General features: G+C 42.7%; 1 protein-coding gene across 4 annotated transcripts in view; it reads right to left on the bottom strand.

Annotated features, from left to right (window-relative positions):
- Nucleotides 1-25,766, bottom strand: part of FYN (FYN proto-oncogene, Src family tyrosine kinase) — a 211,423-nt gene that overhangs the window by 103,262 nt on the left and 82,395 nt on the right. For all 4 annotated transcript variants that reach the window (XM_043889954.1, XM_043889952.1, XM_043889951.1 and 1 more), the window contains one exon: nucleotides 13,091-13,160. The gene's annotated coding sequence lies outside the window, so the exon portion shown is untranslated. The remainder of the gene's footprint in view (nucleotides 1-13,090; nucleotides 13,161-25,766) is intronic.

Raw genomic sequence — 25,766 nt, 5'->3', positions numbered from 1 at the left:
ATCCTGAAAAAGTATTCAATATCTAGGAAAATACAATGCTGTTTTCTCTGTTTATACTAATGACAGACTCAGTAAGGAATGCCATGATCAATCGGCTTTTTGGCCCAGTTGCTCTTCCAAAAACTCAGATACATTTAAGAATGAGAGAGAGTAAAAATTAGGTTAGAAAAAAGAGTGAATGTTCCCAAAATATAAAAATCACACCATGACATGTACCAGCAGGAACTACTCACATATTCTTAATGTGCTCTCCTTTAAGAGCAACTTTTTTTTTTTTTAGTCTTTTAGAAATAATACTTGGAGAAGTAACTTGGGTGCTATTTTGAAAATTATATACTGGCATTATTGCCCTCCCTAGGATACTACTGTGTCTTAAAAGTTTGTCAGAGGAAAGGCTAAACTACTGGAAGCATCAATTCAACTCAGCACACCCACTGTGCCCACCGTGTGTCAGCCATGTGACTTGAGCTGGGACAACATAGATCAGGATAAACAAACTGAATCACATCAAAGGCTGCTGAATCACCTTAAAAGACAAATGATGTCATAAAGACCTTGTTTTACTTTAGAACCAAATTTTGAGAGCCATTCCTTTGCAAAAGAGGCAGAATATTCTTTACTTCTTTACTCAAGTTCTCTGGCCTCTCTGTGAATCCTGCCTACCGCCTTCCACCTTCAAGAAGGCAATGGGGCAGGACTGGGAATGTGTGTATATGTTTGTTGCGGGTCTCCGTCTCTCTTTTTGCTCTGCAGATACACTCATTACACTTTACTCTGCGTTGTAATTGTTGGACATTCAGTTCAGTCGCTCAGTTGTGTCTGATTCTTTGCCATCCCATGCACTGCAGCACGCCAGGGTTCCCTGTCCATCATCAACTCCTAGAGCTTGCTTAAACTCATGTCAATCAAGTTGGTGATGCCAGATATTGGATATTGATCTCATCCATAATACAAAATGCTTCGGGAAATGTGCTGTGTCTCTGTTTCCCCAGGGCAGGAATGACACTTGGCAATGACCTTTAAATGCTGACTGAGAGGATGAATGATTGTTTCAACTGTGAGCTTTATCTTCAGACCCCAGAGCATGTGACGGTCAAAATATTCTCCATGGTGGGTATCAAAAATTTCAATGTATGCATGTATTTTAGGATAGTAAGTTTGGCCACCTGATGTGAAGAGCCAACTTACTGGAAAAGACCCTAATGCCGGGAAAGATTGAGGGCAGGCGGAGAAAGGGGTGACAGAGGATGAGATGGTTGGATGGCATCATCAACTCAATGGACATGAATTTGAGCAAGCTCTGGGAGATAGTGAGGGACAGGGAAGCCTGGTGTGCTGCAGTCCATCAGCTCACAAAGATTCGGACAGGACTGAGTGACTGAACAACAAAGTTCACTGAGGTATAATTTTCATATAGTAAAATTCTCCCTTAATTTTCACAACAAATGCAATTGAGGAAGAGCAGATGGTCCTTATATACTTTCCCAGGTCATGTCTTCAGGGGCTCTGACTGCCGGGCCTGGGCACCAGGATTTTTAACAGCTTCTCAGGTGGTTCTGATAAAAACCCCAGATCAAGAATCCCTTCAGTAGATGATGGTCTGCCACAGCAATCTACATTTCCTTTCTTCTTCTCATATCCAGGCCCATCCATCACTCTCAGTCTACTATTAATATTGAAGATGAAATGAAAACATTTCTACTCAGCACCATACTTGGAAGCAAAATCTAGGTACTCAGCTTCTTGGCTAGGGTCAACTATAATTTCTGGTTATTTAGCAGAAATGTAGCTACCAAATGACATTCTGAAATGAACATAAGATATCCACTCAAAGACAAAAATACTTTCAAATCAGAGGGAACAAGAGGACTGTGATTTGGGAGTCAAAGTGGGCATCGCTACAGGAGAGTAGTTGAATGAGAAGAAACAGCCCTTGCAACTTATTGTTCTGATTCTAAATGCAACCTTACACCTGAAGTGTTTTAAATGATAGATTTCAGGGGGTCTGTGAATAAGAGAGATGGACACCAAGCCAAAATCTAAAGAAGACAGCATGCACGAAATCAGGGGAAATGTACTTATCTGGTTTTATGGGGCCATTCTTCAATTAGTGGACAGGCCACAGGATAATATATTATTTTCTCTATTCTTAACTGAGAATTTTGGAAGATGTGGAGGGCTGGCTTCTAACTAAGAACAGGGGACGATCTTTTTCCTGGATAAAAAAGGGAAAATGTTAGTTGTTCAGTCGTGTCCAACTCTGTGCGACCCCATGGACTATACAGCCTGCTAGGCTCCTCTGTCCATGGAATTCTCCAGGCAAGAAATACTGGAGTGGATAGCCATTCCCTTCTCCTGTGGTTCTTCCTGACCCAGGGATCGAACCTGGATCTCCTGTATTATGATTTAAATTTGTACAAATCAGGATTTCTATTTGGGGGAAGTCCATCATAACAAACTCCAGGAGCCTGTCACCATTCTCCTGACATTTCTGTTTCTGGCATGTATTACAGGCTAATACTTCAAGTAATGGGGTCAATGGCCAGAGACTTGACACTGAGTGGAAACGGAATCTGATTTTTACTAATGCTTTACTGCAAATAATGCTCTCAGTCTCTTTGTAAGTAATGCTCAAAATGGGACTGGTATATTGGGGAAATATTTGATTAGTTCAAAAAGAAAATAAGCCATCATGAATTAACATAGGTATCTCACTATAAGAACAGATAAAAAATGTGTAATGCTTTTTTGGTCTGCTGAGGTCGTGGGGAGCCTACTAGGCAGCAAATATTTTAAGAATCATTCATTGATTAGAATGGGTCTTTAAGAAAGGATGCATTGAAAAAAATCTCCCTGGCTTTGCAAAATTCCACTGAGCTATTCCTAAGAGAAAGGAAATCATGGAAACTGCTGTGGAGAAATTTGGAAGAATGCTTCACACTATCATTTACAAGGCAGAGTGTGCTGGTCTCACCAGCCGCCAGGACTGGTGGAAAACTGCTGAGCTTGCGGTTATGGGCAAACCAAGCATCCCCTGTAATTAGAGTTAGCTGGGGAAAAAGTGACACAAAGAGGACAGAAATATGTGGCCTCAGATTAGGGGGAGAATAAAAAAGCTGCTGAAGTTTTTCTTAAGAGATTTAAATTAAAGAATCTAGCTAGGTATGACCTTGGGCCACCACACTGCCATGCTGCCCAATACCGGGAGCCACTAGCCATGCTGGATACTTGAAATATGGCTAAATTGAGATGTACTGTTTAAAGTGTCAAGTATACAGTGAGATCTCAAAGACTTGCTATAAAAAATTCCAGTAATTTTGAACATTGATTACATGGTGATATGTTAATACTTTAGGTATCTATTAGGTTAAAGTACACTATCAAAATTAATTCCACCTGTTTCTTTTTACGTTCTTTCAACAAGGCTACTGGAAAATTATAATTACACATGCTCCTTCTACTTCTGTGTCTGAACAACACTGATTTGGACTTTCATTTCTTCACTTGTTAAACATTATTGGTGGTGGTAAGCTAGGTTATGGAGGGGAAATAAACATTGCTGACAGTAAGATGATAAAGGGGTGAAGCACTACTTGACTGAAATTTTTAGCTTTAGGAAACCTGAGGCACAATCACAAAAGACCCAGGCTTATTTGGTTTGACCTGGACAAGACTCAACCTCTCTGTGCCTCAGGTTATTAATCTGGTAAAATGGGAGGGCAGGAATAAGCTCCTGCATGAGGAGCAGAGGAGGTCTTTACCTGCAAGCATCCCCATCACTCCCAACTCAGGAGTCATTCTGCTAGGAACAATTAGAATTAACCTAATAGGTCTTTATCCTCAGCAGCACTACAACAACTGAGGCCCATCCTGAGAAGTGCTGCTCTTTATCTGTCAGTTCCGCTTCAGCTCTTCTCATAGGAACAAGTTTGCAGGTTCTTCTGTGACTCCTTAACACGGTTAAATAAACACGAGAACAAGGAGTACACGATGGGTGAAACAGACAGACTTCATTGCCCTGCAAGGACTCGGAGAACATTTTGGAAAAAAAAAAAATTCTACAGATGATATTCAGAGGGAAGTGTATTTGCTTTCCTTCAAAGCTGCAAATGACACATCTATGATTGTGCTATTAACCTACTAGTTAAGAAATCCCATTTTTGTTAGCGTGTCTGTGTTTATGTCTGAGGAGCTGCTCGCTTGCTGTGTGTGTGCACGTGGAGAGCTGATCCCCAGAAACTGAACAGCCCGATCTCCCCTGTTCCGATCCAGGGAAGCCAGCCAGCGGTCCGGCCTATCAGGGAGCACCTGTCCCTTCCCCAATCCCCACCCCATATCTGTTCTAGCTCTCTGAAACCATCTGTGTGAACATGCAGCTCAATAATGAACTGTGTTGATTCAGTGAAAAAGAAAATCCTATAAAATGAAGGTTTTATAATCATGTATCAATTAAAGAAAACTTCCCTGAAGACCGACTTCCCCTCTTCAAAAATCAAACACTCCCCCCAATCAAAAAAGCATCCCATCTCAAGAATAGTAATACCCGTTTTAAAAAGGGTGTTAAAAACAGACAAACCATGAATTGCATTTCTAAGCAAAGCCAGGCTGAGTCAAGACAGTCTCAGCCAGCAGCCGTGCTGGTGGGGAAAACTGAGGACTTGGCTGAAAGAGTATCAAAATACATAAATTAGTTGCCAACATTAAAAAGTTGGAATGGTTAACACACAGATGGAGATCTCTGGTGGTACTGAGCCACATCTGTCAGAAACCCAGTAACACCTGGCCCTTTTAGGGTGGCAGGTGTTTCTCCAGCACCTCCCTCACTGACCTCCCTGTTCATGGACCCACCAGTCAGGCAGGCACTCATCTAAGGCAAGAACAGTAGGGTGGGAGACACAGCCAGGGTTGGGGGTCAAAGGGAACACGAATGAGTGGGAAACTCTGACACATCTGCTTGATCTTGGCTCCACTGCAGGAGCTGGGTGACCCTGAACAAGTCACTTTGCTTGCTAGTCTGAGCTGTTGTGAGGGAAGAAAAGTGAAAGGAGTTCTATAGGTAAGGAGTCTGTGTGGTCCTGGTGCGCTGTACATGCTCTGCTCAACTTACTCCCTATGCTGAAGCTGAGAAAGGAAAATGTTTGGCATAATCTATTATCACAGCAAAATCGAGCTGACTACCAAGGAAGTGGCTTAAAAGTCATCACTGAAAAATATGAAGGCCCAGATCATTCACTATAAAGAACTGACGAAGTGAAAACAAAGGATAAAAACTATTAGGCACCATCCCAGTGTGATAGTCGATGCAAGCTAGGATTATTCACTAATACTCAAATCCCTGAATGAAAGGTAGGTGGGGGCAGGATGCTGACAAAGGACCCGGGTACCAGCCCACAGATGCCTTACTGACTCTAAGTGCTTCTGGACGTTGGTGCGGTCTGGTTACCACCTAATCTATCAGATAAGACTGAGCGCTGCGGATGATGGACAAGTTGACATCATCTGCCTCCTGATGTGATGTAACGTCAAGGATGGAATACCGCCTATGAAGAATTCTTGCCAAAAGAGGTTTCACCTGCCTCTAATATCAAGCCTCTAGACTTCACAATTTTCAGGAAGTGAGGAGCAAGTTAAATAACCCTGTGAAGAAACAGACAAGCTCGGAAGGCAGGATGTTCTATAGCACAGCCAGCCGGGGACAACAGGGAAAGTTTGAATATGGACTGAGTATTATATAATATTATGGTATTATTGTTTTATTTCTTATTAGCTAATAGTATTGTGGTTATGTAGAAGAAAGTCCTTATAATTAGGAGATACATGGTGAACTATTCAGAGGCAAAGGGTCAAGATGTTTGCAACTTTCAAATGGTTTTGCAAAATTTATATAACATATACTACATATAATATATATTATATATCATATATTACATGTTACATATAATTATATATATTACATATATTGGGATAAAGAAGGTAAATATGGCAAATATAGACTAATGTGTGAATATCATTCTCCCAAGCCAGTACGTTTGAAAATTTTCAAAATAAAAAATTGAGATAGAATCTGGAAGAGACAGAAGGGGGGGAAAGCCAGGAAAGAAGAAAAAAAAAAAGATAAGATGCTATCATTTCCTCCCCTTTGCATAACCCCTTCAACGTTTATATTCAAGTCAGCTTCACTGTGTGCCTTTTCATTCAACATGGTTTTATTTTTACCACGTTAATCAACTTTCATGTGTGCTCATTCAAACTGATGTAGCCACTGTCTTGGCTTCTTTGTTGGTCGACATCAAAACCAAATTTTAAACAAAGCTCCAACAGGCTGTAGAATTGCAGCAGGTAGACAGGAAGCCTAAGCTATCATATCAGAAACTCCTAACACTGAAACCTAATTGCCCCTGTGGATGGTTTGTAAGCCAGTAAGACTAGATCAAAGGCTTTGGGTGGAGCATCCTCTTTGATCTCTTCCAAAGAGAATACACACACATACTTTCTCTCCACCTGCGCTGGGCATAGACAGAGGAATGCCAGCCACAGGGTGCTGCTCGGCTGGGCCACTGAGGTCCCAGAGAGGCTGCTTGCCCTGCAGGATGCTGCAGCGGAGGTCTGGTGCTGTAGCAGCAATGGCACAATCCAAGGAACAGCTACTCTGAGTTCAATTTCACTTGGGAGCAGTGCGCGCTCCCAAAGAAGTGGGAATGAATTCTGTGATGCCTCTAACGTGGAGAGGGACATAGAGACCTTGGATTGAGAGAGTGGGTATGAGCCCCACTCTGGTGTATAGCAGCCACTCAGCCTCAGAGCAGTGCCTCTCAGCAGGGCTGCACGGCATGCTGCATCGGGGACAATTCTTCACTGGGCAGGCTTCACGGCAGGACAGGCGCCACCTCTGCCCCACCCCTGTCTCTCCACATGCCACTAGTTACTTTCTCTTTGAGAGCAGGACAATAAACATGTCTGCACTCCCAAATGCCCCCTGCCTGAGACTAAGGCTATAGTTTCTGAGCATCAGATTTTATCTGGGCATGGCACCTGCTCCACCACCTAAGAAGTGGTTTTGGAGGAGCAAATGCGTGGCAGTTTCTTATGAACCTAATTGGGTTATGCAAATGGTATCATCACGTGCATTCACAAGCCCTGCCAATTAGGGGCAGGGCTTGGGGGGTGGGTGGGTCCTATCACCTGGATCCTAGGTGAGATGTATGACACAATGTCAGCTCTCAAGTCATGTACTAGAATACTTGTCAGCTACTTGTTCTGAAAATGTTTTCCCTCCATAAGTGGGAAATTCTGGTTTACAAGTGTTCCTGGAGGTAACAACCACACAACACTGAATTTTAAGAGTGGATTCTAAGTACATGAGCTATTGGGGCAGGCAAGCAGGAGGGCAGCCTCAATGCAGCTTCAAAGAGGCTGGTTTAGGATGGCGCCAAAACTGACCTGGAGACAGAAGAACACTTCTCTTAGAGAGCAAGGGATAACTGATGGTGGGAATTACTTCAAAGATTAACAGTAAAGGCGCCAAAACTGACCTGGAGACAGAACACTTCTCTTAGAGAGCAAGGGATAACTGATTGTGGGAATTACTTAAAAAATCAACAGTACAAGGTTGATGCATCTGCTCAACCTTGATGCACCTGCTCTCATGCACACCAGAGCAGGGCCAGCATGCACAGGGCTGGCTTTCAACTTGTCATACCGCTCTGTTCTTTAAAGCTTCCAGTGATGCTCACAAAAGGGCAAAGGGCATCTGAGAGGCTGCTGCACGCAATCTGTATGCGCCCTGATGAGAGCTGGACTGTGAAGAAAGCTGAGCGCCGAAGAATTGACACTTTTGAACTTTTGTGGTGTTGAAGAAGACTCTTGAGAGTCCCTTGGACTGCAAGGAGATCCAACCAGTCCATCCTAAAGGAGGTCAGTCCTGGGTTTTCATTGCAAGGACTGATGCTGAAGCTGAAACTCCAATACTTTGGCTACCTGATGCAAAGAGTTGACTCATTGGAAAAGACCCTGATGCTGGGAGGGATTGGGGGCAGGAGGAGAAGGGGACGACAGAGGATGAGATGGCTGGATGGCATTGTTGACTCGATGGACTTGAGTTTGAGTAAACTCCGGCAGTTGGTGATGGACAGGGAGGCCTGGCACGCCGTGGTTCATGGTGTTGCAAAGAGTAGGACACGACTGAGCGACTGAACGAACTGAACTGATAAAGGGGAGAATGGGGCTGCGGTTCACATAGGTTAGTGTGTGGGAGCCACCTGAAGAGCTAGGCAGGAAGACAATGCCCACCCTCCCCACCCCCTGCACAACACACACACACACACACACACACACACACAGGGATTCACCTGAGGCACCAGAGGCAGGGCTGGGAAAAGGCAAGAATCTCAAAGAACAAAAGTGAAACCAGGTAACTCACTCCCGGTCACTATCCAAAGAACACTGAAATGGCCCACAAGAATTACCCATGGGTTGGAAAAGGTGTGCTGCAAACCAGTAGTTGTAAGTGTGTAGTTCTGCTATAGACACATACAGTAAAATATTTTCCCCCAACGTGTCGTTTTTATAGTCTCCCATGATTCTGCTTACTACTACTTTTGGGGCATTCCTCCAAATTCTATTTGTCTTAAAAACAGCAGACTGATAATGTAACATCCCTAAATCTCTGGACTTGGCCATCTAAATGAGATCTTTCATCCTTCTCTTCTCCAGCTTCCCAGAATGCATTTTCATAGCATTCTTGCAAGAGGAAAGATTATCAGGAAAAGAAAAATGAAGGGGAGTAAAGTCGAAGGAAAGTACCAAATACCAAAGCTTTTGGTAAGAAAATATTTAGGCAACGAGCACATAACCACACCCTTTCTGGGAAGATATTACTGGCCTTGAAGTTGGGTTAGCAGATCCCAAAATACACCTCACAAAAAGCACAGTTACCCTCCCGAAATAGGCCCTATAATTAAAGTCTTTTCAAGTGGATTGTCCTATATCACAACTTGACATATGCTGCTTTAATCTCCCTGCTTCGGCAAATGTAGCCATATCGGGCTACACAAGCTCACGACGACTCCCAGTTAAGCCAGATTGTACTGTCACTAGGAAATTGATGCAAATAAACAGGCCTGAGTACCAAAATACCCAATCTCAATCATCTGTAATGAGATCTCTCTCCTCCCAAAGCACATTTCTCATCACACCAGAATCACACCCTTGATTCAAAAGGATGGGCTAACCCAGATTGAAATACCGCCTCATCTCAGAGGTCATCTGAAGACAAACACATCTGAAGAAGCCGGGGCTGAAATTTAAAACACGAGCCAATCTCTTTTGTGTGAATGCCGGGACCAAGTTGTGTGAGTCTCGTTTTCAGCTTTAGCTGACAGTCCTCAGTATATGTCTTCAGACACCCATCTGTCTGAATTCATTTAGATCATTTCTGGCTCGGAGTTCGTGGTGATGTAGCCTCTTAGGAGCCCTTTCAGATTTGTGATTCTTTGAACAAACTTCTTTATGTTTTACATTTAATTAAATGTCAAAACATTAAAAAAAATTTAAACCTTCAAAATAATGAGTACCTTAGACATTGATTTTTTAAAAATTATTATTTCCATATTGGTTTCACAGCCTCAGCACTACTAACATCTTGGGCAGGATCATTTCTGTGTGTGTGTGTGTGTGTGTGTGTGTGTATAGAAGGGGGGTGTCCTGTGCATTTTAGGGTCTTTAGCAGTATCTCTGGCTTCCATCCATTAGATGCCAATAGTACATACCCACCCTCCCCCATTGTGGCAACAAAAAATGTCTTCACACATTGCTAAATGTCCTCTGCAAGGACAAAAACAACCCTGGTTGAGAACTACTGCTCTCTATTTACCTATTTATACATCTTCCCCTGGCATTGCCAGGGGAAAAAAAAAGTCTAGATTTTTCAAGGCACCTATAAGTTTAATTTTCAGAATTTCTAACTTGCTATGACTCATGGTGAAGAAGTGGGACCTGTAATACAGTACTGCCCAGAAAGACTTATAAACAGCACCGCTGCTGTCTCAAACCAGGGGCAGGACCTGGCTTCATTTCAGTCGAGACACTGATGAGGCTGGGTTTGCTGCCACCTGATCTCTCAGATGGACCACTAGCCTCCCTACTTTTAGGAGCTCCATTCTTAGAAGACTACTGGTAAGAAATCCTTCACGATCCAGTTACCAAGCCCTTAGTAAGGAAGGGGATAAGGCTTGCTGTGTATTAACATCGTCTACAGAAGTGGGGACCCACTGTATTCCTTCTGGAATCCAGATCCCCTCAGAGGCTGTGATTTTAGCCCCAGACCACTTGTAGGGAGCAAATCAGGAGAGGTGCCGGGCAGGGTGAGAAAGGAAAATCACATCAGGAGATGAAGAGTCAAAGAACAAAGACAGTTTAAACCCAGCCCAGAGAAGAAGAATGAGGAAGGAGAGCATCTTCAAATATCCAGTGGGCGGTGTGTGGGGAAGTAAGTGAGCTTGTCTCCATCTGCTTAGAGAGTGACTCAGGGCCCTCGATGATTTAATAAATACTCAGCACAGGCCTTCTGCAGGCCAGGTACTGTCCAGACACTGAAAAGAAGAAGGAAGAAGACCAAGTCCTGTTCCCTCCAGCACACATTGTAGATCAATAGAAGGTCTAGATAGCTTTTCTTCCCTCCCTCCTCCTCTCCTTCCCTTTTTCTTTCTTTGTAATAATTTAGCTAATGTCCAAGTATTTGTCTAAGTTGCTCGTTCTTTTCCCCATTAAAAAAATTAAGGTTTGGTTAACTATAGCAAAATTCACCCTTTCTGTTGTACAGCCATGTGAGTTTTCACAAAGGCCTACAGTTGTATAAATACCAGTACAGTCAAAGCTAGCACAGTTTTCTCACCCCTTTAAATTTCCCTGTGTCCTGAACTGCTTTTTAATTGGAGAAAGCTTCCCTGTGCAGTAGCAAACCCCATCTCTGAAAGAATGTGAACTCCCCTCTGTCAAGAATTCTGGAGATGAGTCCTTTTTTTTTTGGTTAATGGAAGACTGGACGAGACAACTGCTGAGGCCATGTCCATCTCTTTGAGGCCCTGAAACTGGAGGGTTGTCACCGCTGGACACCCAATCTTAACCATGAGCTCATCTCAGTGACATGTTTCATTCTCCCCAACTTCCGTTAAAGGGCCCCACCCTAAAGCCAGATTTTTTTAGTCAAAGCTCAAAAATTTCTGCCCTTCATGATGATGTTTGGCAGAAACCAACAAAATTATGTAATTATCCTTCAATAAATAAATAAATAAATAAAATTTAAAAACTTAGGAAATGTGAATAAATATGGACTTCAGTTAAAAAAAAATTCTGTCCAGTAACTGAACCTCTGTGAAGCCTGAATAATAAGCATAGACAAAAAAGTCCAAAGAAAGGTTTGGAAATGAGAGCCTCAACATGGTAACTGGGACCTAAACCAAGGGTACCATCTCCTTCTGACCTATCTTTCTCTTCTCATCATTTTGATTCAAAATAACATCAGCTCTCAAACTGAACAAAGCTAAAACAATGTGACCACACCTGGCTGCAAAGGTCGCAGGAAGGGGAGTTAAATTAGCTAAGCTGGTTTAAGAACGGGTTGGCAGGGTGAGAGAAGAAGGCAAATGTCTTGAGGCTTCCTGCTGCTTGCTATGCAGTGGACGCTGGAGAAGGGACTGTGGTGACCAGCTGTGACGTCCCTTGTGATAGCAAACAGGGGGTGACTAGCCCCTCTTCAACATCTCTTCTTCTGTAAGACACTCACACCTTTTGCTGGCTTGACCTCAATGGCAAAGGTCCAGTTTCCAAACAAGGGTATTCTGTTATCCAGAATAACTGCTTTTCACAGACATAGAGAATAGACTTGTGGTTGCCAAGCGGGAGGGAGGGATTGGGAGATTGGATTAGTAGGTTTGAATTATTATGTATAGGACAGATAAACAACAAGGTCCTACTGTATAGCATAAGGAACTAAATTCAATATCCTGTGATAAACCATAATGGAAAAGAATATGAAAAAGAATGTATGTATATATATATATACATGGATACATATATACATGAAAATATACATGAATGTGTATATATATATATACACATGAAAATATATATGAATGATCAGTTCAGTTCAGTCGCTCAGTCATATCTGACTCTTTGCGACTCCATGAATTGCATATATACACAAAAAAATATATGAATGTATATATATGTGAATATATATATGAATCACTTTGCTGTATGGCAGAAATCAACACAACACAGTAAATTAATTATATTTCAATAAAATAAATTTTTAAAAAATGGCTTTATTGAGAGTCCCTGAACTACGTAGCTTGCTTTATTCTCACAACAACCCTAGGAGGTAGGTAGTATATGCCTTATTTTACAGATGAGGAGACTGAGGCTCAGTGAGGTTATATAACAAATGCTAAATGTAGAACTTGGGTTTTGAGGCTCAGTGAGGTTATATAACAAATGGTAAATGTAGAACTTGAGTTTTAACCCATGCCTCCTGTCCTTTTGACTACTGCTAGCAAGGTCTTCTGGGTGACTGCTGAATTTAATGTTCCTGGTCTCAGACCACTGCTCTGCTGGTCCCAGGCTGGGACGAGGCATGCTGGATTCTTAATTCCCTTTCATGTCCCATTCCCCAAGCAGCTAACTGCTTGTTTCTCTCTCATTTCAACAAATAGATCAGAAGGATCGCTCTGCTCTGGAAACCTAAAAACATTTTTCACTTCTTTTGGTTTGCAAGTTAATTACTCACATATTCCATGGGTGGCTTAGAACATAAGCTAAATGGTCCAGGGCATTCTTCATCCCGCATCTGGAAGGTTTCCTAAAATCTAGACGTATTATATCTTAGAAAACCCCATACGGCTTAATAACACCAGCAATGACAAGAAAAAATGTCGTACTCTCAGAAAACACCAATTGAGTGTCACGTTTAATTATAAAATCCATTTTGTCAAGTGCAGAGCAGATTTAAAACATGCAGAGACAAAGCCTTGGCTTCCCTTTATAAGCACCATGTCCTTCACAAGGCATCAGAGATAAAGGCAGCGACACTTACCAAAATTTCCCCCAACGATCACAAACTTTATATATACCACATGTCTTCTAATACGGCTGCTGGACTGGTCCTGAAAAATACCACAACAAAAGGAAAAATGCATCATTAGGCAGAAGCAATTACGTATATGTTGTGTTTCCCTTCTGGAAACCACAATGTCCTCCCTATTCTGGGCACCCATCCATGGACCAAACTCTTGTTGGCATGCCTCACAGTGCACACAGTAGGACGACATTCAGTCAACATCCTTTGACCCAGCTGATGAATCACAGTGCCACCTTGCTTGTAGAACACAGGATCAGCTACTATTATTTCATCTCTAACTGGCAGTCCTTGAGGTGCTAAATACGTGGACAGGACACCTAAACATTGTATCTTTAGCTGATAAATTACTGAAGTTACACAACAAAATGTTCCCCTCATTTACTTCTCCTCTTTCTATTTATGGTCAGTGGGGTTGACCATCTTCCTATTCAGTCATCCTGCCTATCCATGGGGCACTGATGTGATATGAGCACAGTTCCTGCCTTGCTGGAGCTTGGAGCCCAGCAGCTTTCCCCAGCTGGTCCAGAGGAGCCGAGAATCTCTGAAGGTGTCAGGGCCGGTAATTCCCTAAATACAGGCACTTTGGTGACCTGTGTAGGTGAGGACAGTTAGTAAGAGCTGCTCTGCCCTCCCACAGTTCTCACAGATGTGAAGCTGTGGTTTCAGAGTGGGCGGGTCAAGCAGATGGAGCAGTAAAACTCCATCTCCCTCACAGAGTGCTATCTTTGCATGTGATTTTGGAGATGGCAGTCCCTCTGGGTACCACCCAGGTGGGTTTACTCAACACCTGGCAGCATATTCCACTCTGGGCGCTCCTGAGTCTGTGACCAGGAGGAACGCTGGTCCTTCAGTCTTAACAGCCTTTTTCCCCAAATTACAGCACTTCAGGATTCCTGTGTGTCTTTTGCCAAGAACACCGCCCCCCCCCCACACACAAGATAACAAAATAGATCTTCCTTTTCAATGTAGAGAGCACAATGATTTTCTCCACTGAACACCATGTATAAGGGCACTGTGACCATTTGCTTTGGCAGAAAATCACCACTGACAGACAGCGTCTTCCATGCCCCAACATCATGTCAAGTGACTCACAGGATGAGTGGGGGTGTACCCTCCCTCCCCAGTAACTAAGACAATGATCAGATAGCCACTCAAAGAACGATGGCTAGATTTGGCACACTCTTTTAAACTTAAGGGTATGTAAATCCACTTCATCTGAACTCGTTCCCTGTGAGTCACATTAGCTATATGGCATTAAATAAAAATAGCTGAATGAGAATCAAGAAAGCAGCACGACTTTAATCTTTTGTTTCAAAAATGGCAATGTATACAACCTCAAGAATAAATAAATAATAAGGTGTTTGTAGGTGCTCTCACACCACACTTCCTACTGCAAGAACTTTTTGTTTCTACTGCTGTATCATAGATTTCCACGGCTCCTGTTTTAAAGGTAACATTCTTGTTATGCACTGGATACAGGTATCTCTGGTACAGTTTTTATTTGCATGGGGCCATTCCCTCTTCCTTCCTCCTAACAGATCCCCCATGTTTCTCCAGCCACAGTCCTTGTGGGCAGGTGACGGCACTCCCAGCTGGGGTTAGGGGGAGGGACCTGCAAGGTCTAAGGCTTTGCAGCGTGCCCAGCAGCGGTGTCAGCATTACCTGGGAGCTTCTGAGAAATGTCAGCTCTGAGGTCTTGCCCCTAACCTACTGAACTGGAAGCTGTCTTACAAGATCCCAAGTGACCTGTGAGCATGCTACAGTTTGAGATCCACTGATCTAAGGGAAACTCATTCCTGTTGCCAGTGACTGGTTCAAGACTGAGCATGTGTTCCTATCCAGGCCAATAACAGATGCAGAATGTTTTGCTGGGAGCTTCTCCTCATTCTTCTGGGAGAAAGTCCCTCCTTTGGAATGCTGTGTGGGATGTGATGTCTGGGACTTCTGCAGCTATCTTGCTCCAACAAGATAAATTTGGCCCACAGAGGATGCAAAGGCAGAAGGAACTCAGGAAAGTAGAATTGGAGGTGTTTGCATTCAGTCAACCCTAAAGTCTGCAGAGCTACTGGGCTTTCAATAAATTTCATATTGCACAGACCTCCTTAAATTGGATAGTCAATTATCTGCAGCTGGAAAGCCTCCTGACTGATCATTCCCCAGTAAGTATTATAAAGGAATAGAATGCCGAAGCACCATGCTGAGCCACACAGTGAAGGGCCCCAGACAAGTCAGTGCATTGAGAGACCTGAGCAACAGTTCAGAGGCTTCTTTTGTTCAGGGCCTGACCCAGTAGTATTTTGGGTTCTGTCAACCATTATTCGTTCTGCACATTTCCAAAAGCTTTCCCAATCAGCCAGTCTGAATGATCAACCAGAGGAAGTGCTGAATGCTTTCCAAATTCTTTTAACTAGAGTGGTCAACAGTTGCCTTCTGCAGAAGTCACATGGATGTCATTTCCTGCAAAGACAATGGGAAACTAATTGCTCAGCCCCAGACTCTCATAGAGCAAACAACCTGTGATATGTAATTACTGAAGGGTAAATAAGGAAAAGCTTGAGGCTCTCAGAATCTGCTCTGGATGCATGCCAATAACTTGGAGACAGATAGAGAATGAATGAATGAATGAATGGGAGAGAGACAGCTGCTCTGGGAAAAGATTTAAAGGGCTAGCAGCTTAGGCAGCTGCCCACACTACTTTTACATATCACTGGTACTTATTAGAGACCTTCCTGAGGAAAGCAAATAGATGTTATATAAACCCAGGGTTTCCCCGGTGGCTCAGTTGGTAAAGAGACTGCCTGCAATGCAGGAGACCTAGGTTTCATCCCGGGGTTGGGAAGATTCCCCAGAGAAGGGAATGGCAACCTACTCCAGTACTCTTGCCTGGAGAATTCCATGGACGGGAGAGCCTGGTGGGCTACAGTCCATGGGGTCACAAAGAGTCGGACACAACTGAGTGACTAACACTTCACATTATATAACATAAACCCATACATGGCTCTGGTGTCATTTTGCTTCATACACAGGAATGATGTAGTCAAGGAGAACTGAGTGTCTAAAACAGACATTTTCTCTTTAGTGTCATAGCTTCGCAGCCACAACAGGATATTTTGGGGCACAAAGTTTGTTGTTTTGGCATGACGCAGAATGTGTTTTCTATCATGGAGTGAACATTAGTTGGCTTTCCACAGAGGGTTTCTCAGGTTCCATCATGCCAGGTTTCTCTTCCCCTCTAAACCTTTTTCCTTTCTCTTCTCTGGTACCTCATACACTTCCACAGCTCCAACTAACGCCCTTCGTTCTTAGTTTCAAACCACATCTCTCAATCTGTCACTCCTGTTCCCAGTCACCGCTGCCCTTTATACAGAAAGTGCCTTGAAAGCAGAGACTCTCTATTGGTCACTGATATACATCCATGCTCAGGGCAATGGCTGGCGCTAAGTATTGCATTTGTTGAATGAATAAGTGAAAGGCCTCACTCAGATCCTTAAGGTGCCCCACAGATGGTCTTGCCATCACCTCCTACCTGGCCTCTCTGCCCCTGGCCTCTCCTTTTCTGACTCTGTTGACAGAAAGGAAAGTTTTGGATTATAGATCATGCACTGATCATGTCAGTCCTAGAATGTCTCAGTTGGGAATGATTTACCAGTCTAGTTCTAAACTTTACAGGTGATAAACTACGCCCAATGAGGTCAGGAGACTTGCTTAAGGATTTAGGATGAGTGGGTGGCAGAGATAGAAATATAACTCAGGCTGCTGACCCACAGCTCTTGCTAGTCTGCCACTGGGTCAAAACCTTCTGTACAGAAAACAAAAACAATCAAACACAATTAAACACGCAAACAAAAACCCAAAAACTGTCCATGGTGTTTCAGCAGAACGGAGTACAGGGCTAGACATACAGGAGGTTCTCAGTAAGTATTTGTAGACTGATGGACTAGATAAGTGAATGGGTGCTTGGCACAGGCCAATGGGAACCCTCTTAAGTGATAAGTAACACCCCAGTGCAATGAGCATGGAAGGCCTCTGAACCTTTGGCCCCTGCAGAGCCTCTAACCCACCCCCTAGGAACCTCAGGGTGCTGACACGGCTAGAAAGACCAAAGACTTACACAGACTCAGACTCTTCAGCTTTGTATTCCAAGTCAACCACCATCATTCCAGACCCAACTCGGCCTTATTGCCCATTTCTTTTTTCTCCCTTAAGCCCAGCCTTACCAAAGCATTGCTGTTCCCAGCACCTGTCCCTCCTCTGGGCCTTCACCTGCCCTATTCTTCCCTCCCATGCATCCTTACCTCCATCTGTAAGAATGGTGACCCAGCCTGTCCTTTGAGCCCAACTGAAATAAAATCCCTCCCTGAAGTTCTTGTCCAATCCACTGGAATTCATCTCAGCATTTACACCTCTACCAGAAATGAGCCAGATCCTTGAGCCAGGAACTTACTCTAAATCTATCTTTGAACCACTGACACCTTGCCTGGCCCACTGCCTCAAACAGAGGAGGCACTTTTAGTCATTTTGTTGCGTTCATAGGGCTTGATCCTTTTTTAGTTCACCTCTGTGACCACATTAGCTAGTTTTGGAATGGGGATTCCCAAGTCTTCCTCTAGCTGGCGGGGGCTGATGATAAAGCCAACATGTTTGCAGGGCCCACCCGTTAAGGAGCAGCTGTTTTGAGTCTCTGCTGTCTTATTTTCAAAAGCAAAGGAAAGGGGACAGGGTCTAGAGAGGGTGACTTCCCCTCCCCTCCACAGCTCTCCTGTGGCTACAGATGTCCTGTGTGGCGTGAGGTACAAACTAGGCATGTGACAGCATTCCCTGCAAGTCCAAACTCAACTGTCTGCAAAACTAAGGAGTTCCAAATGGCAGGATGATGCACTAAACGAGCAAGTGAGCAAACAAAGCCCAATCGCAAGGGAGGAGGATGGGAAGCAAAAAGCAGAGCTCCCTAGGAAACGGGGCCTGCTTCGTGGGGGAGGGAGAGGGGTGCTCCGAGCAGGCGGCACTGGCCCATCTGCTCTCCCTGCCGGCAGGGGCCCTGGTCCTTCTGGCTTTACCACCACAAGTTGGGGAGACTCAAGCGAGGCTGTGGTGGCTGTTTGCTTTATTATTTGCTGGAGCGGGAGTAAAGGGTGGAAGAAGAGTGATGGGGAGACAAAGAGATGAGCCTGGAGGGCCCTCAGCAGCGCAAAGGGGTTACCGACCCCAGGATGAGAGGGCAGGAAGGTCCAATTAGAAGGGGCCACTGCTTCTGTCTCACTAGCCATTTCCAGGATGAGGGGCACTCAGGCTCACGGAGCAGCAGGGTATCCCCAAACCAGCAAATGAGCTTATCCTTGCCTCCCAGGAGGCAGCTCTCAGGTACATATTTTGGGCTCCTGGGCACAAGTGGTTGAGCTGAGTCATGCAAAGGGGTGGTCTGAGGGCCTGGATGGGGTTCTAGGGCTCCCCGTAACCTCTATCAACCTCAGCAGCAAGAGTAGTAGTGATATAATTTCTTCTCCTCCTTCACATAATAATTTATTATACATCATTAATTTGTACTATATTATTAATAATTATTATTTATGATAATGATGATTGTTATATTTAAACCTCTATGTTGAGGTTTTATTTGGGAAAGAAAGAAATGAAGTGAATGCCACTGCAATAATTAGTTGACTGTTAGGAGGAAAAAGATTCTGCTTTTATAAGACATAAGAGAATGAAGTATATGTAAGAATTATGTCTTCCTTTTCTTTGGGGCAATGAGTTTCTATCAGGTGATCACACTCCTTAGGTATCAGGTAAAAATAAAACAGACACTGTTTCGTAGTATACTCACTTCTGATTTCCCTGGTAAATGAAGCTATTTCTAGTGATTTGCAATCCTGAGTCTGAACAAAGACACTGCTCTGCTATGATGCAGCTGGACAAGTCTCCAAGCTCTTTTCCAACCTGATAACCACTCTCAAGACCCTCTAAAACAGACATTCTGCAGTGGCTCCTGTGAAGGCCCTGGATATGCACACAGTATCACCATGCCGCCAAGATCAAGGTTAATAATGATGTCTGCAGAGTCCCTGAAATGTAGGCTGGCTAGAATATTAAAATCCCAGAATCCTGGGGCTGAATGGACTGTTAAAAGAATATCTAGTCTGGTAGTCTTTAAGCTATTTTTTTTTTAGTATAAAACCTTGTGCAATCACATGCAGATGTACGGACATGCATTTTCAACACTTATGCTATACTCCAACATATTAGATAAAAGTAGAACAGAACAGCTCTGGTTTAAGGAGGAAAGGACTCACAATACCACCACCTTGGCCATCCTCCTGTCCCACTCAGCACTTCTGGGGAACTTAGTGTTCAAAGAACACTGGAAACCCCAGAACTGGACTCCCACCCCATGCAACATCTGCATTGTGTCCTCAACATCCCTTCCAGCCATGGTTCTCCATGTGGCAACATGGCAAAGTCAATGCCTCTAATATTTCTCTACCAAGGACCCATTTTACCTAAATCTGAGGATTCCATGTTTTGAATCACTTATCTCTTCTAAAACTTGCATTTTTCAAGGACTAACTAATTTATTTGCCAGACCCTTTCTTAGATCCAGTGAGACCTCAACTTAAACCTTAGCCCTGCTAAACTTGGCAAATGTGGGAAAATTCCTTAATAATGTGAGGCAGTAAACCCAGTAGAAGCTTTTCTTCTCTTCCTCTGCTTTTTACTTCATCGAAGCAAATCTCCATCAAAAATATCAAATATCTAGGAATAAGTCCAATAAAAGATGTGTAAGAAAAAATAAATTTAGAAAAAGAATTAAAAGTAAAATTTAAAATGTGTAAGACCTTAACACTGAAAACCATTAAAAACATTACTGAGAGACATTAAACACCTAAATAATAGAGGGTTATGCTGTGTACATGGATTAAAAGTCTCAGTATTTTAAAGATGTCAATTCTCCCCTAAAATGCATCTTCAGTACAATTTTGATTAAAAATATGTTTTATTTTTCTGGTAGAAATCGACAGGCAGATTCTATAATTCACATGGAAATGCAAAGTGCCCAAAACCAAGATAATCTTCAAGAACAACCACAAAGCTGGAAGACTTACTCTATCAGATACCAAATTTCATTATAAAATAGCAATAATTAAGACAGTGTGGTATTTGTATCATAGACAATTAGATCAACAGAACAAAAAAGAAGGTTCAAAAACAGACCTACACAGATAATCACCTGATTTATGACAAAGATGACACTGAAGTTCAAAGAAATGGAGCTGGATTTACTGGGTATTATGGGTTGATTGTATTCCCCTGAAAGATATACTGAAGTACTAACCAGCCCCCCCGCCCAGTACCTCAGAAGGTGACATTATTCAGACATAGGGTCACTGAAGATGTAACTAGTTAAAATGACATTATAGCTGATGAGCATGCACCCTAAATTCAATATGACTGATTCCCATTTAAGAAGAGGGAAATGTAGACACAGAGATACAAGGGGAAAAATTCAATGTGACAACGGAGGCAGAGGTCACAGCAATGTAGTCACAAAGCAAGGGATGTCAAGGATTTCTAGCCACCAACAGAAGCTAGGAAGAGGCGAGGAAGGGATCGTCCTCAGAGACTTTAGAGGGAACATGACCCTGCCCACACCTTGATTTCAGGTGTCTGGCCTCCAGAACTTTGAGAGGATCACTTCCTGTTGTCTTAAGCCACCCAGTCTGTGGTACTTTATTAGGGTGGCCCTAGGAAATGAATACACTGTGTATCTGTATAAAAAAAAAAATGAACCTTAATCTCTACTTTACATGCGCAAGTCAATTCCAGACAGATGGTGGAAATAAATGTGAAAGGTAAAATAATAATACTTATAGAAGGAAACAAAGAATACCTTCGGATCTTCTGACAGGTAAAGGAGTTTCAAAAAATAAAACACAAAAAAGTGTTAACCATGAAGAAAAAATACGATAATTTAAATTGTATTAAATTTAAGAACTCTTTATCAAAACACATCAACAGGATCAAGGTAGGCCACACAGTGAAGAAAATAATTGCAACATATGTATCCAGCAAAGAACTCCTACAAAGCCACAAGGAAAAGGCAGACTATCCAATACAAAAATGGGCAAATACTTGAGAAGAAATTTCACTAAAAGGGAAATCTAAATGACCAATAAACACATAAGAAGATGCTCTCAGATATGCAGATGATACCACTCTAATGGCAGAAAGTGAAGAGGAACTAAAGGGCCTCTTGATGAAGGTGAAAGAGGAGAGTGAAAAAGCTGGTTTAAAACTCAGCATTCAAAAACCTAAGATCATGGCATCCAGCCCCATCACCTCATGGCAAATAGATGGGGAAAAAGTGGAAGCAGTGAAAGATTTTATATCCTTGGACTCCAAAATCACTGCAGCCACGAAATTTAAAGACATTTGCTCCTTGGAAGAAAAGCTATGACAAACCTAGACAGCATATTAAAAAGCAGACATTACTTTGCTGACAAAGGTCTGTATGGTCAAAGCTATGGTTTTTCCAGTAGTCATGTGTGGATGTGAGAGTTGGACCATAAAGAAGACTGAGCCCCGAAGAACTGATGCTTTTGAGTTGTGGTGCTGGAGAAGACTCTTGAGAGTTCTTTGGACTGCACAGAGATCAAACTAGTCAATCCTAAAGGAAATTAGTCCTGACTATTCATTGGAAGGTCTGTTGCTGAAACTGAAGCTCCAATACTTTGGCCACCTGATTCGAAGAGTTGACTCACTGGAAAAAAAAACCCTGATGCTGGGAGAGATTGAAGGCCAAAGCAGAAGAGGGTGACAAAGGGTGACAAAGGATAAGATGGTTGGATAGCGTCACCGACTCAATGGATACGAATTAGGGCAAATTTCAGGAGATACTGGAGGACAGAGGAGCCTGGTGTGCTGCAGTCCATGGACTGAACTAGTTGGACTAGTTTAGTCATCAAAGAAAAGTAAATTAGAATCACAATGCCTTACCAACATACACCTACCAGACAGGCAGAGACAAATGACGAAATGACAGAGACAAAAACTGCACAGTCTTGGTGACAACATGGAGCCACTGGAACTCTCATACTATGCTGATGAGAGGGTAAATTGATAAAGACACTGAGGAAACCTGGCAGGATCTATCCGAGCTGGACGCACCTATGTCTCACGATCAAGGAATCTCTCTTCCAGCAACATTAAAGGTACTCACCCACTGGCGCGTACAGGAGTGTTCCTAGCAGCACTGTGCTGAACCCAGCCCAAAGCCCATGTGTAACAGAAGGGTTAAATAAACTTTGGGAGCATTATACAATACATTATATGGCAATGAGAGTGAACAAACTACTCCTCAATAACAATAAGGATTAACTGAGAAACACAAAAATACATCCTTAAGATTTTGTTTATATAAAATCCAAGACAGACAACTCAACCTATGTTAGAAATCACGGTATAATAGTTACCTTTGGTGGGATTTTGGGACTAGAAAGGGGTCTAAGGGGCTTTGCAGCTTGGGTGACTTTCTTTCTCCATCTGGTTCCTGGTTACAGGGGTGTGTTCACCTTATGAAAATTCATTTTCAGTGCAATTAACAAAGTGTGCACTTTTCTATATGAATGTTAATACTTCAATTAAAAAAAAAAAACACTCAGTGGTTAATGCAGTGAAACCAGAGACAAAACAGAGCTCTTATAAGTGCTGAAAGCAAAAGAGTGCAGCAATTTAATTTAAGCAAGATAATTCAAAAATTTGCTTTGCTAAAAGCTTAAAAGTACCATTTCATTTCATTGGGTTTTTTTATTCACTGAAGATGACTGTCATGCCCAAGTTATTTTTATTATTGTATGTTAGGACAGCATGAAGTAAACAGCTTCAAAATAAAGTAACACAAATCATTTTAATTTCATCTGATTGATTTTTAAGGTGAAAATTTGGACATTCAAGGCTGATTTTTTCACATCTATTGAAAAAGTTTCCTGGGGCTTTGGTTTATAGTCTACAGCATCTCTGGAGGGGAAAGCCCTAAGTAGAAAGGTGGTCTCTCTAGGTAGCACACAGTCCGTGCTCCACATCTCCCCCTTCAAAGTTACCCCAAGACATCAGTTCAGCTTGCCTGAGTCTTGCTGTGGATTAACGTTTAGTTTCACTCAACAGTATGGAATATTGAAAATAATTCCCAGGACACCATTCCTGCCTTTGTCCATTTCCAGGCTCTTCAGATTTCCATCGTGGATACACATGGTCATGAGGCAGACTCCTGACCTTCCTCAGAGCAGCCAGCATCACATACATGGAGAGAGAATTCTGGCCCCAGTCTTGGGGGGCAGCCTGACCTCAGCAGCTGGTCAGAGTCTGTGCAGGGCTGGCTCATTACCATTAGACATGGGCTTCACACAACTGCTCCAGCCACCACTGAAATCCATCCCTGGGGACATAGAAACCACAGGGCCAGACTCTGTTCTCAGATGCTTTGTTTTCCTGGACCCTCTGTGGTGAAGATTTATTTGGGCACTTATACAGCAGCCTGGGGTGCAGGGAACCCCCAGGGGAAGTGAGAAAGGGTCTCACTACAGCCTCCTCTCTGAGCTGGAAGAGGATTATGTGTGAGGGGACTGTGGAGGGTGGAGGGTTCCTATGAGGGGGACCTCACTCACCCTCAGAGATGAGCATGGGGACTGGCCTTAGAAGTTGAGATGCTCTCCTTCACTTGCCAAGAACACCCAGGACCTTCCTTGGAGGTTCTCCAATCTTGGAGATCTCCAATCTTCCTTGGAGGTTCTCCAATCTTGGAGATCTCCAATCTTCCTTGGAGATTCCATCCCCCCAATATTAGCTTCCCAAAGGAGATTCCTTAGATTCAAATACTTCATTTTTCTGCAGACTTTCTGATGCTAATTCTACACTTATTTCCACTATCTAACCAACAATGGTTTGGTGGATCATTTTGTGTGTGTGTGTGTGAATAACATTTTATTGCTTTTTAATCCTGTACCCTCTATTTAAAAACCTCAATAATACAATAGGACAAAGTGTATTATGTTCTCCTTTACATGCAATCTTATAATATATTTCAACTTAATTGAGCAAGAAAGCCCTAAAATATAATACTTCTTTTGAAAAACACATTTAAGGAGGCTTCTATATCCCCAGTTAAACTTTCCTCTGGTAAGAAAATAGTATTTGCTTTTAAAGTCATTTTACTAGGACCTACTGTATAGCACAGGGAACTCTAATTAATACTCACTTTGTAATGATCTATGTATAATTGATTTACTTTGTTATACACCTGAAACTAACACAACATTGTAAATCAGTTATATTCCTCTAAAAATTAAAAAGAACAAAAACAAAAACCATGCCCTCCTCTTAAGGTACAATAAGTAAATATGATTTGTTTGATTCATGAAATGCTTAAATAAATATTAACTTGCTTAAGAAAACAGGCAGAAGACTTACACAGAAATTTCTCCAAAGAAGACATATAGATGGCCAATAGACAAAATGAAAAGATGCTCAATGTCACTAATTATTAGAGAAATGCAAATCAGATCTACAATGAGGTACCACCACACTCAAGTCAGAATGGCCTGGAGCAGGTGTAGAGAAAAGGGAACCCTTCTACACTATTGGTGGGATGTAAGTTGGTACAGCCACTATGGAAAAGAGTGTGGAGGTTCCTCAGAAAACTAAAAATAGAATTACTATGTGATCTAGCAGTTCTACCCCTGGGAATATACCATCCAAACAGAACTATAATTCAAAGAGATACATGAACCCCTATGTACATAAAACCACTATTCACAATAGACTAGATACAAGAACAACCTAAATGCCCATCAACAGATGAGTCGATATAGAAGATGCGGTATATATATATACAATGGAATACTAGGCGGCCATAAAAAAGAAATAATGCCATTTGCAGCAATATGGATTCAGCTAGAGATTATCACACTAAGTGAGGTGAGTCAGAAAGAGAAAGACAAATACCTAATATAAGTGCATATTTTAAAGTCAGGAAACAACCATTTGAAATATGTTGAAATCAAAGAAAGTATGCATCTAGTACCTCCACACACAACTCTGATTTGCTACTGGTCTTTGATCACACTGGCATGCGAGGCAAATTTTGGAAATGTTACTTTAAAAGTACATATGTAAAGTATATACACACATGTGTCTAAACTCACTTGCAAAGAGGTTTCAAAATAGATGTGGCAGTGGCCAGGGCAATGACCAGGATGAGATTATAAATTACAATGAACTCTTTGGTTTGGGCAACATAGTCATTCTCCAAACATTTATTGAGTACCTGTCATGCTCCAAGCACTCTGATAGGTACTGGTTAGTAAGTCAAATCTGATTTATCAGTAAGTCAAAGTGGGTCTCTGGGACTGAACGACCCATTGGGCCAACAGTGAGCCTATGCATCCCAACTCTAACAAGGTCCAGGGGCAGGCAGGCTGGGCAGTAATCATGCAGCCCCTGCCCTCAACCCTCCCAGCTCATCTGGGTTCTTAACCCTCCCTGGGTCTGTGGCCCTGAGAAAGGCCAGCTTCACCTCTCCAGTTCCAGCTGCCTCATTTGTAAAACAAGGATAATCCTGACCCAGATCACAGCCCTGCGG

The sequence above is a fragment of the Cervus elaphus genome, chromosome 28, assembly GCF_910594005.1.
Source record: "Cervus elaphus chromosome 28, mCerEla1.1, whole genome shotgun sequence".
NCBI lineage: Eukaryota > Metazoa > Chordata > Mammalia > Artiodactyla > Cervidae > Cervus > Cervus elaphus.
Note: the sequence above shows the minus strand (reverse complement) of the source record. Positions and strands in the feature narration are given on the sequence as shown.